This window comes from Somniosus microcephalus, chromosome 4 (genome assembly GCF_052327205.1).
Source record: "Somniosus microcephalus isolate GS21.2 chromosome 4, FLI_Smic_1.0, whole genome shotgun sequence".
Taxonomy (NCBI): Eukaryota; Metazoa; Chordata; class Chondrichthyes; order Squaliformes; family Somniosidae; genus Somniosus; species Somniosus microcephalus.
Window position 1 is genome coordinate 126,556,418 of NC_140990.1, and position 13,988 is coordinate 126,570,405.

Genomic DNA, 13,988 nt, shown 5'->3' on the forward strand with positions numbered 1-13,988 from the left:
GGGAGGAGGGGGAAAGCTGGGTGTGGGGGGAGGGGGAAAGTGGGGTGTGGGGCCTTGGTGACCCGGAGCACTGCTCACTTTTGGTCTGGCTCTTGGGCCACACGGTTGAAGCCGCGGGGAAGACTGGGTGCAGCGGCTCCCACTCCGGACCGTCGCAGTGGCTTGCCTGCGGCCTAGTCGAGGGGGGGAAAGACCGAGTTCCCACCCCGCCAGCCTTTACCAAGATGGCGGCAATGGTCTGGCCGGGCTCCGCCCCGCCCCGCCAGCCTTTACCAAGATGGCGGCGATGACTCTGCTCGGCTCCGCCCCGCCCGGCCAGCCTTTACCAAGATGGCGGCCATGGCTACGCTCGGCTCCGTCCCGCCCCCCCTTTATCAAGATGGGGGCGATCGCGGGCCGCTGGTTGGAATCGGGCCCAGTGGGATGGGCAGTGCCTAGCTCAGGCGTGGCTGGCGAGGAGAGGCCGAGGCTTTGAGGCCTGAGGCCTGCAGGCAGCTCATCCACCGCCGAGGGTGGGAAAGCCCGAGTCCCCTTTGCAAACGGATTTTTTTTCTTTTAAAACCAACTTTTTTTTGCTGTAAATCTATATTTAATATCATTTAATCTCCATCTGCGTCGTTTGTGGCATTGCCTTCAGTGGTAAATGTGTCAATACTTGTGCTGCCTTACTTTAGGAATTTATGTTAGTTTTCAAGTTAATTCAGGGGTTTAATTAATTTGGGTCGATTCCCATTTTATGCCACCACCTAGTGGATATTTGGTACCTAGCAAGTGCAGTAAAGCACAGTAAAGTGCAGTAATGTAAGTGCTGTAAAGTAAATTTCTGTATATCACAAGACCTGCAGCTCGACACATGGTCTGGGAAGTTATTATCTTGTTACGCTTCGGCCTTGGATGCTATTTGTCTGTAAGTACTTGAGAATGTTATCGATGATTAGTGTACACTATATTTTGCAGAAAATGTTTCGTTTGTAACCTTTCTCTGTAAGCAAACCTACACAACTAATGGTGAATTGCTCTCTCTCTGTGTCTAGCTGGTTAACTTGTAGCTGTATTTTGATGCACTATGTACAGGGCTAATTTAAAGTGAATGTAAGAAAATGCCTTTCAGTTCGTTAATGTATATTCACAGTAAGTTGTGTTTACACGTGTTTTGGTAAGTTACATGCCAAATGTACTGTGTTGCTCAGGCTTACCCAAGTTTGTGTATGCATATCAGTTATGTGCTTGTGTACTAATGTATGCTTCCACTTCTGTATTGCATTTCAGTTTCACATAAGAATCTTTCATAAAGTTTACAAGAAAAGTCAAGCCTTGTGATTTTTATGGGAAGATATCAAGTTGTTAGCTACCTGTTTAGCTCTGCATAGGAACGCGCTGCAAGGGCAGAATAGTGAAAAGACAACAGCACAGCGGGCTCAAGGAGAAGAAGATACCACCCAGCTACCATGACTCTATGCTCAGGAAGACAATATAACATAGAGGGCGTCGACCAGCCAACCGAGAAGCATGAGCCTCTTCGAGCAAATGATGCCAAGTCACAGTCCTCTAAAGCATCCTCTAGATCATCAAGGCGGTCCAGCAGACCATCGTCATCGACAGCTTCTGCAGCCACCAAGGCAAAAGCTGCCCAGGCTCAATTGTCCTTCGCTGAAAAAGAAGCTAGTGTGATGAAGCAGAGAGCTGACCTCGACGTTAGTCTCCACATGATCCAAAGCAAGAGAGCTGCTGCTGCCGCTGAAGCTGAAGCTGCAGCTTAAGAAGAAGGTGAGGAGAACGAAGGCGGGGAGCACAGCGATGAACCATATGTTCTAGATCAGTCCCTCAATCCAGTGCAACGTACAAGTGAGTATGTCCAACAACACTCCAAATTGTTCTTCAAGGAAACATAGAAGTATCTCGACGGAGGACCGGCTACACACCACAGTAACAAACAGCCTGTTTTCGGAGACACTGAGCTTAAAAGAGAAGAAACAAGTAAGACTTACCTGCAGAGACCTCCACAGCACTCGGCCAATCCAGCCAAGCAGTCCTTACCCGAGCCACAAGGTGCACAAGACCTCGCTAGGTACCTCATCCGCCAAGAATTGTTAAGATCAGGTCGTCTAGAATTTGATGACCATCCTGAAAATTATTGGTCATGGAAAGCGTGTTTCCTGAGTACCACCAAGGACTTTAATCTGTCAGCCAGAGAAGAACTAGATTTAATGCAAAGTGGCTCGGAGCTGAGTCGTCAGAACAGCCGAGGAGACTTCGCTCAGTGCACGTCCGCAATCCCACAGCAGGCCTCAACCTGGTTTGGCAACGTCTCGAAGGCTGTTATGGGGCACTAGAAGTCATTGAACACACACTGCTTAAGAAGATTGAGGACTTTCCAAAGCTAACCAACAAAGATAATGTCGAGCTCCGAGATCTGGATGACATTCTCCTCGAACTGGAGTGTGCTAAAGGAGAAGATTACCTGACAGGCCTCTCGTATTTGGATACAGCTCGTGGGGTAAACCCAATAGTGGAAAAGCTCCCCTACAACCTTCAAGAGAAATGGATAGCTAAGGGACCCAAGTACAAGGAGGACTACGGAGTGGCATTTCCTCCCATCTCTCTCTTCTCCAGGTTCGTCCAACAACAGGCAAAGGTGAGGAATAATCCAAGTTTCACTTTCTCCACCTCCAGCAGTTACGCTCCTTCGAGAACAGAGAAACCCACAAAGTACAGCAACAAAGCCTCTGTGAGCATGCACAAAACAGATGTTCCAGCCGAACCCTCAGTCAACCAATCCAGTTCTGCTGGGACTAAAGTGGATGACCCAGATCGTCAGTGTCCAATACACAAGAAGCCCTAGCCACTCAAAAAGTGTCGAAGCTTTAGAGGCAAGCATATTGATGAGCGCAAATCATACCTGAAAGAGAATCGCATCTGCTTCAGGTGTGGTGGGTCGACTGTGCACATGGCAAAAGACTGCAAGGCGACAATCAAGTGCTTCGAGTGCAACAGTGAAAAACACATCGCAGCCCTGCATCCAGGTCCTCCTCCTTCGACCACCGAGAGTGCTGCAGTTGACAACGAAGATAGCGGGGAGCAAAGCGAAAGCGCATCTTCCTCAGTCACCTCCAAGTGTACAGAGATTTGTGGAAATGCAAGCAGACCACGCTTATGCTCCAAAATCTGCTTGGTTAAAGCATATCCTGCAGGGAGAAAGGAGAAGGCAATCAAGATGTATGCAGTGCTTGATGAGCAATGTAACAAGTCTCTAGCGGAGACAGAATTCTTCAATCTCTTTGAAGTCAAGGCCAGCGCAGCTCCGTACATGCTAAAAACCTGTTCAGGAACAACAGCGATTACAGGTAGGAGATTCGGCAACTTCATGGTCGAGTCCATGGATGGGAAACGACAGCTTCACCTCCCCACCTTAATTGAGTGTGACATGATGCCAGATGATAGGACGGAAATTCCCTCCCCAGAGGTCGCACGCCATCAGCCCCATCTACAGCCAGTTGGCAACAAGATTCCAGCTGTGGACCCGGACGCGCCAATCCTCCTGCTCTTGGGAAGAGACATCTAAAGGGTGCACAAGGTGCGTGAGCAAATCAACGGGCCCCACAATGCTCCTTTAGCACAGAGGCTTGACCTGGGATGGGTCCTCGTGGGTAGAGTTTGCCTGGGAACAGTCCACAAACCAGCGGATGTCAACATCTATAAAGCAAACGTGTTGCACAACGGTCGCACATCCTTTCTCAGCCCAGGCCCAAACAGGATCCAGGTAAAGGAAGGCTACGATGGCGTGACGCAGCATCATAGGTCAACCTCCTCTTCCTGTGAGGAAGAGGCAGGCCTCACTGTGAGCACAGACAGCCTAAGATGCTCAGTGTTTGAAAGGTCCAAGGATGATGACAAGCCAGCACTATCCATGGACGACAAAGCTTTCCTAACCATCATGGATCAGGAGGTTTACCAGGATGATGGACACAGCTGGGTGGCACCCTTACCATTTCACTCTACTAGACGCCGTCTTCCGAGTAACAGGGAACAAGCTATGAAGCGCCTCTGCTCACTCAGGAGAACACTGGAGTAAAGGCTAGAAATGAAGGGCCATTACATAGAGTTCATGCAGAAGATGCTGTACAGCGACCAAGCCGAGCCTGCTCCACCTCTGGAGGAATATAAAGAACACTGGTACCTGCCAACATTCGGTGTGTATCACCCACAAAACCCAGACCAGTTACGAGTTGTGTTCGATACAAGTGCTGAATGTGAAGGAGTGTCTCTTAACGATGTACTCCTCAGCGGCCCAGACTTGAACAACACCTTGTTGGGAGTTCTTCTGCGGTTCAGGAAAGAACCTGTAACCCTGACAGCAGATGTGCAGCAAATGTTTTATTGCTTCGTCGTCCGAGAAGACCACAGGGACTATCTCCACTACCTGTGGCATGAGGACAACGACATCCACAAGAATGTGGTGGAGTACAGGATGAAGGTCCACGTGATTGGAAACAGCCCTTCACGTGCTGTGGCCATCTACTGCATGAGGCGAGCCGCTCAGAAAGATGAGCAAGAATATGGCTCCGATGCGAAGCATTTCGTTGAGAGACAGTTCTATGTCGACGATGGTCTTACCTCGGGAACCACACCTGAAGAAGCAATAGATGTCCTGACAAGAACCAGAGCGATGTTGGCAGCGTCCAACCTGAGACTACACAAGGTAGCATCGAACAGTGGACAGGTGATGGAAGCCTTCCCTGCAGAGGACCGTGCTAAGGATCTGAAGGATTTGCACCTTGGAGTGGATCCTCTCCCCCTTCAACGGAGCCTGGGGCGCTCCTGGAACCTGGAAACAGACAGCTTCACATTCCTGGTGTCCCGTGAAGAAAGGCCATTCACACAGAGAGGTGTCCTGTCCACAGTCAACAGTTTGTATGACCCTTTGGGGTTCGTAGCTCCCATAAAAATGCAAGGACAAGCATTAGTACGGGAACTCTCATCTGATCAGAGTGAGTGGGATGCTCCACTCCTCCCAGAAAAAGAAGCAAAATGGAACCTATGGAAGGAGTACTTGAATGCACTCGAAGACCTGCACATAGAGAGGTGCTACATTCCAGTCTCGCTGTCATCAACACAGAGAAGAGAGCTGTGCATCTTTTCAGACGCTTCCACAGTAGCAATAGGAGCTGTGGCCTACTTGAGAGCAGCTGACACAGACGGGAAATACCATGTAGGATTCGTTATGGGGAAGTCCAAGTTGGCCCCTCGGCCTGCCCACACCATTCCATGTCTCGAGCTTTGTGCAGCTGTGTTGGCTGTTCAACTGTACGAGTTGATCAGCGACGAGATTGACATCGATGTGGGCGCCGTCAAGTTCTTCACGGACAGCAAGATTGTACTTGGTTACATCCACAACTCCACAAGAAGGTTTTATGTGTATGTTTCCAACCGGGTGACTCATATCAGACGATCCACCAGTGGTGCTACATCCTCACGGGCCTGAACCCTGCAGACCATGCTACCAGGTCTATACCAGCAGCACACCTACAGCAAAGCAGTTGGTTCTCGGGCCCCTCTTTCCTGTCTAATGTCAACACAGAGGAGACTCCTGAGTCCAATCCCTTCACCCTTGTGGAGCCTGAAGCTGATACTGAGATTCGGCCTGAAGTTACGACCCTGGTCACCAAAGCCTCAGAATCTCAGTTGGGCTCATAACGCTTCGAGCGATTCTCAAGCTGGACAACACTCTGCCGAACCACAGCCCGACTCATTCAAGTAGCAGCATCCGTCAAGGGGAATTCGGTCAACGTAGAATGCAAAGGATGGAAATGTTCTAAAGAAGTATCCAGCACAAGTGAGCTTTCACAAGCCAAAGGTGTGATCATTCGCTCCGTCCAGCATGATGTCTTCAAGGAGGAATTCAAATGTCTTGAAGAGGGACAGACATTCTCCAAGCAAAGCCAAATCAAAAAGCTCAACCCAGTTACAGATGAAGATGGCTTGCTTCGGGTCGGAGGGCGCATATCATCTGCAGACTCATCAAGAGAAGAAAAGCACCCTCTGATCATCCTGCGCAAACATCACATTGCCACACTACTCGTGAGATACTATCATGAGCAAGTGGCTCACCAAGGACGACACGTAACAGAAGGAGCTATCCGAGCAGCCGGATACTGGATAATCAGGAGCAAACGTCTGGTTTCTTCCGTTATCCGCAAGTGTGTTACCAGCCGCAAGCTACGAGGGAGGTTAGAGGACCAAAAGATGGCAGACTTGCCCGCCTACAGACTCACTCCAGAGCCTCCATCCACCAGCGTGGGCCTTGACGTCTTTGGGCCAAGTACCATCATGACGTGTCTCACAAGAGAAGGTAGTTCAGGCAGCAAATGCTGGGCGGTGCTCTTTACGTGCCTGTCTACCAGAGCTGTGCACATTGAGCTTTTTGAATCCATGTCAACAGACAGCTTTATCAATGCCCTGAGGAGGTTTTTCTCAATCCGTGGTCCAGCCAAACTTCTCCGCTCCGACAGAGGGACTAACTTCGTGGGTGCCTGTAAGGAGTTGGCCATCCACACGGACGATGCAGCGGTAGGAAGCCACCTCCAAAAGAAAGGATGCACGTGGGTGTTTAACCCCCTGCATAATCCCACATGGATGGTTCATGGGAGAGGCTCATCGGTGCTGCCAGGCGTATTCTGGATGCTATGCTGCTTCGGACGGGACCTACTCGTCTCACACATGACGTCTTGAGCACCCTCATGGCTGAAGTCATGGCGATCATGAATGCAAGACCCCTGGTGCCGGTGTCCACCAACCCAGACATGTCTGCAGTCCTCAGCCCAGCGATCCTCCTGACTCAAAAGATGAGTGCTATTTCAGCCCCCTCTGGAAACTTCGACATGGCTGAGCTGCACGGGAAGCAGTGGAAGCAAGTCCAGTGTCTTGCAGACACTTTTTGGAAGAGATGGAGAGCAGAGTATTTGTCCACCCTACAGAGCCATAGGAAATGGACAGAAGACAAGCCAAATGTCAAAGTGGGAGATGTTGTCTTGCTGAAAGACAGCCAAGCACACAGAAATGAATGGCCAGTGGGACTGGTTGTAAAAACTCTGCCAAGCAGGGACAAGAGGGTCCGCAAGGTGGAGGTGAAGATTGTCAAGGAGGGGACTGTGAAAGTGTTTCTGAGGCCAGTCTCAGAGATCATAGTCCTCCTTTCTGAAGAAACCTAGAGAAAGGATTCTGAGTATGTTTGCAGCCAAAGGACGTTTTCTTTAGGTACTATTTTGTATCTGTAGTGGTACAATGGAATTGTACCAAGCGGGGAGTGTGCTGCCTTCCTTTAGGAATTTATGTTAGTTTTCCAGATAATTCAGGGGTTTGAGTAATTTGGGTCGATTTCCATTGTGTGCCGCCAGCTAGTGGATATTTGGTACCTAGCAAGTGCAGTAAAGCGCAGTAAAGTGCAGTAAAGCGCAGTAAAGTGCAGTAAAGAAAACTACTGTATATCACAGACCTGCAGCCACACATGGTCTGGGAAGTTATATTATTGTCACGCTCCAGCCTAGGACACTATTTGTCTGTAAGTACTTGAGAGTGTTATAGATGATTAGTGTACACTATATTTTGCAGAAAATGTTTAGTTTGTAACTTTTCTCTGTAAGCAAACTTACACAGCTAGCCGTGAAGTGCTCGCTCTCTGTCTAGCTGGTTAACTTGTAGCTGTATTTTGATGCACTATGTACAGGGCTAATTTAAAGTGAATGCCTTTCACTTTGCTAAATGTATATTCACAGTTAGCTGCGTTTCCACGTGTTTTGGTAAGGTACATGCCAAATGTACTGTGTTGCTCAGGCGTACCTAAATTTGTGTATGCATATCAGTTATGTGCTTGTATACTAATGTGTGCTTCCATTTCTGTATTGTATTTCAGTTTCACAGTAAGTATCTTTCAGTAAATTTTACAAGAAAAGTCAAGCCTTGTGATTTTTATGGGAAGATATCAAGTTGTTAGCTACCTGTCTAGCTCTGCATAGGAACGCGTTGCAAGGGCAGAATAGTCAGTAAGAATACATGCGGTCAGATAATACATTGGTCAGCAAGGACACATGGGGCTGATAATTCAGTGGTCAGTAAGGATACATTGGGACTGATAATCAATGGTCAATAAGGATGCATCGGGCTGATAATACAATGGTCAGGAAGGATGCATGGTGTCGGATAATACAATGGTCAGAAAGGATATATGGGGACGGATAATACAATGGTCAGTAAGGATATATGGGGACTGATAATACAATGGTTAGTAAGGATACATGGGGACTGATATTACATTGTTCTGTAAGGATACATGGGGGCTGATAATACAATGGTAAGTGTGGTTAAATGGGGACTGATAATACAATAATCAGGAAGGATACATGGGGGCTGGTAATACAATGGTCTTTAAGGCTACATGGGGCTGATAATACCACGTTCAGTAAGGATTAATGGGGATTGATAATACCATGGTCAGTAAAGCTACATGGGGACTGATAATACAATGGTTAGTAAGGATACATGGGGACTGATTTTATAATGTTCAGTAAGGATACACGGGGGCTGATAAAACAATGGTCAGTAAAGATACATGGGGACTGATAATACAATGGTCAGTAAGGATACATTGGGACTGATAATCCAATGGTTAGTAAGGATACATGGGGACTGATAATTCAATGTTCAGTAAGGATACATGGGGGCTGATAATACAATGGTCAGTAAGGGCACATGGGGACTGATACTTCAACAATCAGTAAGGTTACATGGGGGCTGATAATACCACATTCAGTAAGTATACATGCGATTGATAATACAATGGTCAGTAAGGCTACATCGTGACTGCTAATTCAGTGCTCAGAAAGTTTAAATGGAGACTGATAATAAAATAGTCAGAAAGGTTACATTGGGGTGACAATACAAGGTCAGTAATGATACATGGGGACTGATAATACAATGGTCAGTAAGGTTACATGGGGACTGATAATACAATTGTCAGTGACGATACATGGGGACTAATAATGCAGCAGGCAGTAAGGATAAATGGGGACTGATAATGCAATGGTCAGTAAGAATACATGTGGTCGGATAATACAATGGTCAGCAAGGATACATTGGCTGATAAAGCAGAGGTCAGTAAGGATACATTGGGACTGATAATCAATGGTGAATAAGGATGCATCGTGCTGATAATACAATGGTCAGGAAGGATACATGGTGCATGGTAATGCAATGGTCAGAGAGGATATATGGGGACTGATAATACAATGGTCAGTAAGGATATATGGGGACTGATAATACAATGGTTCGAAAGGATACATGGGGACTGATTTTACAATGTTCAGTAAGGATACGTGGGGGCTGATAATACAATGGTCAGTAAGGATACATGGGGACTGATAATGCAGTGGTCAGTAAGGATACATTGGGATCGATAATCCAGTGGTTAGTAAGGATACATGGGGACTGATAATACAATGGTCAGTAAGGATACATTGGGACTGATTATCCAATGGTCAGTAAGGATATATGGGGACTGATAATACGATCGTTAGCAAGCATACATGGGGAATGATATTACATTGTTCAGTAAGGACACATGGTGGCTGATAATACAATGGTCAGCATGGATACATGGGGACTGATAATACAATAATCAGTAAGGATACATGGGGGCTGATAATACAATGGTCTGTAAGGCTACATGGGGACTGACAATACCACGTTCTGTAAGGATACATGGGTATTGATAATACAATGGTCAGTAAGGCTATATCGTGACTAATAATTCAGTGCTCTGAAAGGATAAATGGAAACTGATAATAAAATAGTCAGGAAGGTTATATGGGGGTGACAATACAATGGTCAGTAAGGATACATGTGGACTGATAATGCAATGGTCAGTAAGAACACATGGGGACTGATTATAAAATGATCACTAAGGATACATGGGGACTGATAATCCAAAGATTAGAAAGGATACATGGGAACTGGTAATACAATGGTCAGTAAGGATACATTGGATGGATAATCCAATGGTTAGTAAGGATACATGGGGACTGATTATACAATTGTCAGTTACGATACATGGGGACTAAAATTGCAAAAGACAGTAAGGATAAATGGGGACTGATAATGCAATGGTCAGTAAGAATACATGTGATCAGATAATACAATGGCCAGCAAGGATACTATGGGCTGATAATGCAGTGGTCAGTAAGAATACATTGGGACTGATTATCAATGGTCAATAAGGATGCATCGGGCTGATTATACAATGGTCAGGAAGGATGCATGGTGTCTGATAATACAATGGTCAGAAAGTATATATGGGGACTGATAATACAATGGTCAGTAAGGATACATTGGGACTGATAATACAATGGTTAGTAAGCGTACATGGGGACTGATATTACATTGTTCAGTAAGGATACATGGGGGCTGATGATACAATGGTCAGTAAGGGCACATGGGGACTGATAATACAATAATCAGTAAGGATACATGGGGGCTGATAATAACACGTTCAGTAAGGATACATAGGGAATGATAATACAATGGTCAGTAAGGCTACATCGTGACTGATAATTCAGTGCTCAGAAAGGTTAAATGGAGACTGGTAATAAAATAGTCAGAAAGGTTATATGGGGGTGACAATACAATGGTCAGTAAGGATACATGGGGACTGATAATGCAATGGTCAGTAAGAACACATGGGGACTGATAATAAAATGATCACTAAGGATACATGGGGACTGATAATACAATTGTCGGTGATGATACATGGGGACTAATAATGCAACAGTCAGTAAGGATACATGGGGACTGATACTGCAATGGTCAGTTAAAATACATGTGGTCGGATAATACAATGGCCAGCAAGGATACATGGGGCTGATAATGCAGTGGTCAGTAATCATACATTGGGACTGATAATCAATGCTCAGTAAGGATGCATCGGGCTGATAATACAATGTTCAGGAAAGATACATGGTGACTGATAATCCAATGTTAAGTAAGGACACATGGGGACTGATTATACAATGTTCAGTAAGGATACATGGGGGCTGATAATACAATGGTCAGTAAGGGCACATGGGGACTGATAATACAATAATCAGTAAGGATAAATGGGGCTGATAATACCACGTTCAGTAAGGATACATGGGGATTGATAGTACAATGGTCAGTAAGGCTACATCTTGACTGATAATTCCGTGCTCAGAACGGTTAAATGGCGACTGATAATAAAATAGTCAGAAAGGTTACATGGGGTTGACAATACAATGGTCAGTAATGATAGATGTGGACTGATAATACAATGGTCAATAAGGATACATGGGGACTGATAATACAATTGTCAGCGACGATGCATGGGGACTAATAATGCAACAGACAGTAAGGATAAATGGGGACTGATAATGCAACGGTCAGTTAGAATACATGTGGTCAGATAATACAATGGTCAGCAAGGATACATGGGGCCGATAATGCAGTGGTCAGTAAGGATACATTGGGACTGATAATCAATGGTCAATAAGGATGCATCGGGCTGATGATACAATGGTCAGGATGGATTCATGGTGTCTGATAATACAATGGTCAGAAAGGATATATGGGGACTGATAATACAATGGTTAGTAAGGATACATGGGGACTGATAATACATTGTTCAGTAAGGTTACATGGGGGCTGATAATACAATGGTCAGTATGGATACATGCGGACTGATAATACAATAACCAGTAAGGATACATGGGGGCTGATAATACAATGGTCTGCAAGGCTACGTGGGGACTGAAAATACCACGTTCAGTAAGGATACATGGGGATTGATAATACAATGGTCAGTAAGGCTGCATGGGGACTGATAATACAATGGTTATTAAGGATACATGGGGACTGGTTTTATAATGTTCAGTAATGATACACGGGGGCTGATAATACAATGGTCAGTAAAGATACATGGGGACTGATATTACAATGGTCAGCATGGATACATTGGGACTGATAATCCTATGGTTAGTAAGGATTCATGGGGACTGATATTACAATGTTCAGTAAGGATACATGGGGGCTGATAATACAATGGTCAATAAGGGCACATGGGGACTTATAATTCAACAATCAGTAAGGGGCCTGATAATAACACGTTCAGTAAGGATACATGGGGATTGATAATATAATGGTCAGTAAAGCTACATCGTGACTGATAATTCAGTGCTCAGAAAGGTAAAATGGAGACTGATAACAAAATAGTCAGAAAGGGTACATGGGGGTGACAATACAATGGTCAGTAATGTTACATGGGGACTGATAATACAATGGTCAGTAAGGATACATGGGGACTGAAAATGCAATGATCAGTAAGAATACATGTGCTCAGATAATGCAATGGTCAGCAAGGATACATGGGGCTGATCATGCAGTGGCCAATAAGGATACATTGTATCTGATAATCAATGGTCAAAGAGGATGCATTGGGCTGATAATACAATGGTCAGGAAGGATGCATGGTGTCTGATAATACAATGCTCAGAAAGGATATATGGGGACTGATATTACATTGTTCAGTAAGGATACATGGGGTCTGATAATACAATCGTCAGTATGGATACATGGGGACTGATAATACAATAATCCGTAAGGATTCATGGGGGCTGATAATACAATGGTCTGTAAGGCTACATGGGGACAGATAATACCACGTTCAGTAAGGATACATGGGGATTGATAATACAATGGTCAGTAAGGCTACATCGTGACTGATAATTCAGTGCTCAGAAAGGATAAAAGGGGACTGATAATAAAATAGTCAGAAAGGTTACATGGGGTGACAATACAATGGTCAGTAAGGATACATGGGGACTGATAATGCAATGGTCAGTAATGATATTGGGGACTGATAATACAATTTTCAGTGACGATACATGGGTACCAATCATGCAACAGTCAGTAAGGCTGCATGGGGACTGATCCTGCAATGGTCAGTAAGAATATATGTGGTCGGGTAAGCAATAGCCAGCAAGGCTATTTGGGGCTGATAATGCAGTGGTCAGTAAGGATACATTGGGACTGATAATCAATGGTCAATAAGGAGGCACCGGGCTGATAATACAATGGTCAGGAAGGGTACCTGGTGTCTGATAATACAACGGTCAGAAAGGATATATGGGGACTGATATTTCAATGGTCAGTAAGGATATATGGGGACTGATAATACAATGGTTAGAAAGGATACATGGGGACTGATTTTACAATGTTCGGTAAGGATACATGGGTGTTGATATTACAATGGTCAGTAAGGATACATGGGGACTGATAATACAATGTTCAGGAAGGATACATTGGGACCGATAATCCAATGGTTCATAAGGATACATGGGGACTGATAATGCAATGGTCAGTAAGGATACATTGGGACAGATAACCCAATGGTTAGTAAGGACATATGGAGACTGATAATACAATGGTTAGTAAGCATACATGGGGACTGATATTACATTGATCATTAAATATACATGGGGGCCGATAATACAATGGTCAATATGGTTACATGGGGACTGATAATACAATAATCAGTAAGGATACATGGGGGCTGATAATACAATGGTCTGTAAGGCTACCTGGGGAATGATAATACCACGTTCACTAAGGATACATGGAGATTGATAATACCATGGTCAGTAAGGCTACATCGTGACTGATAATTCAGTGCTCAGTAAGGATACATGGGGACTGATAATGCAATGGTCATTAAGAACCCATGGGGATTGATAATACAATGGTCAGTAAGGATACATGGGGACTGATAATGCAATTGTCAGTGACGATACATGGGGACTATTAATGCAACAGTCAGTAAGGATACAAGGGGACTGATACTGCAATGGTCAGTAAGAATAAATGTGGTCGGATAGTACAATTCCCAGGAAGGATACATGGGGCTGATAATGTAGTGATCAGTAAGGATA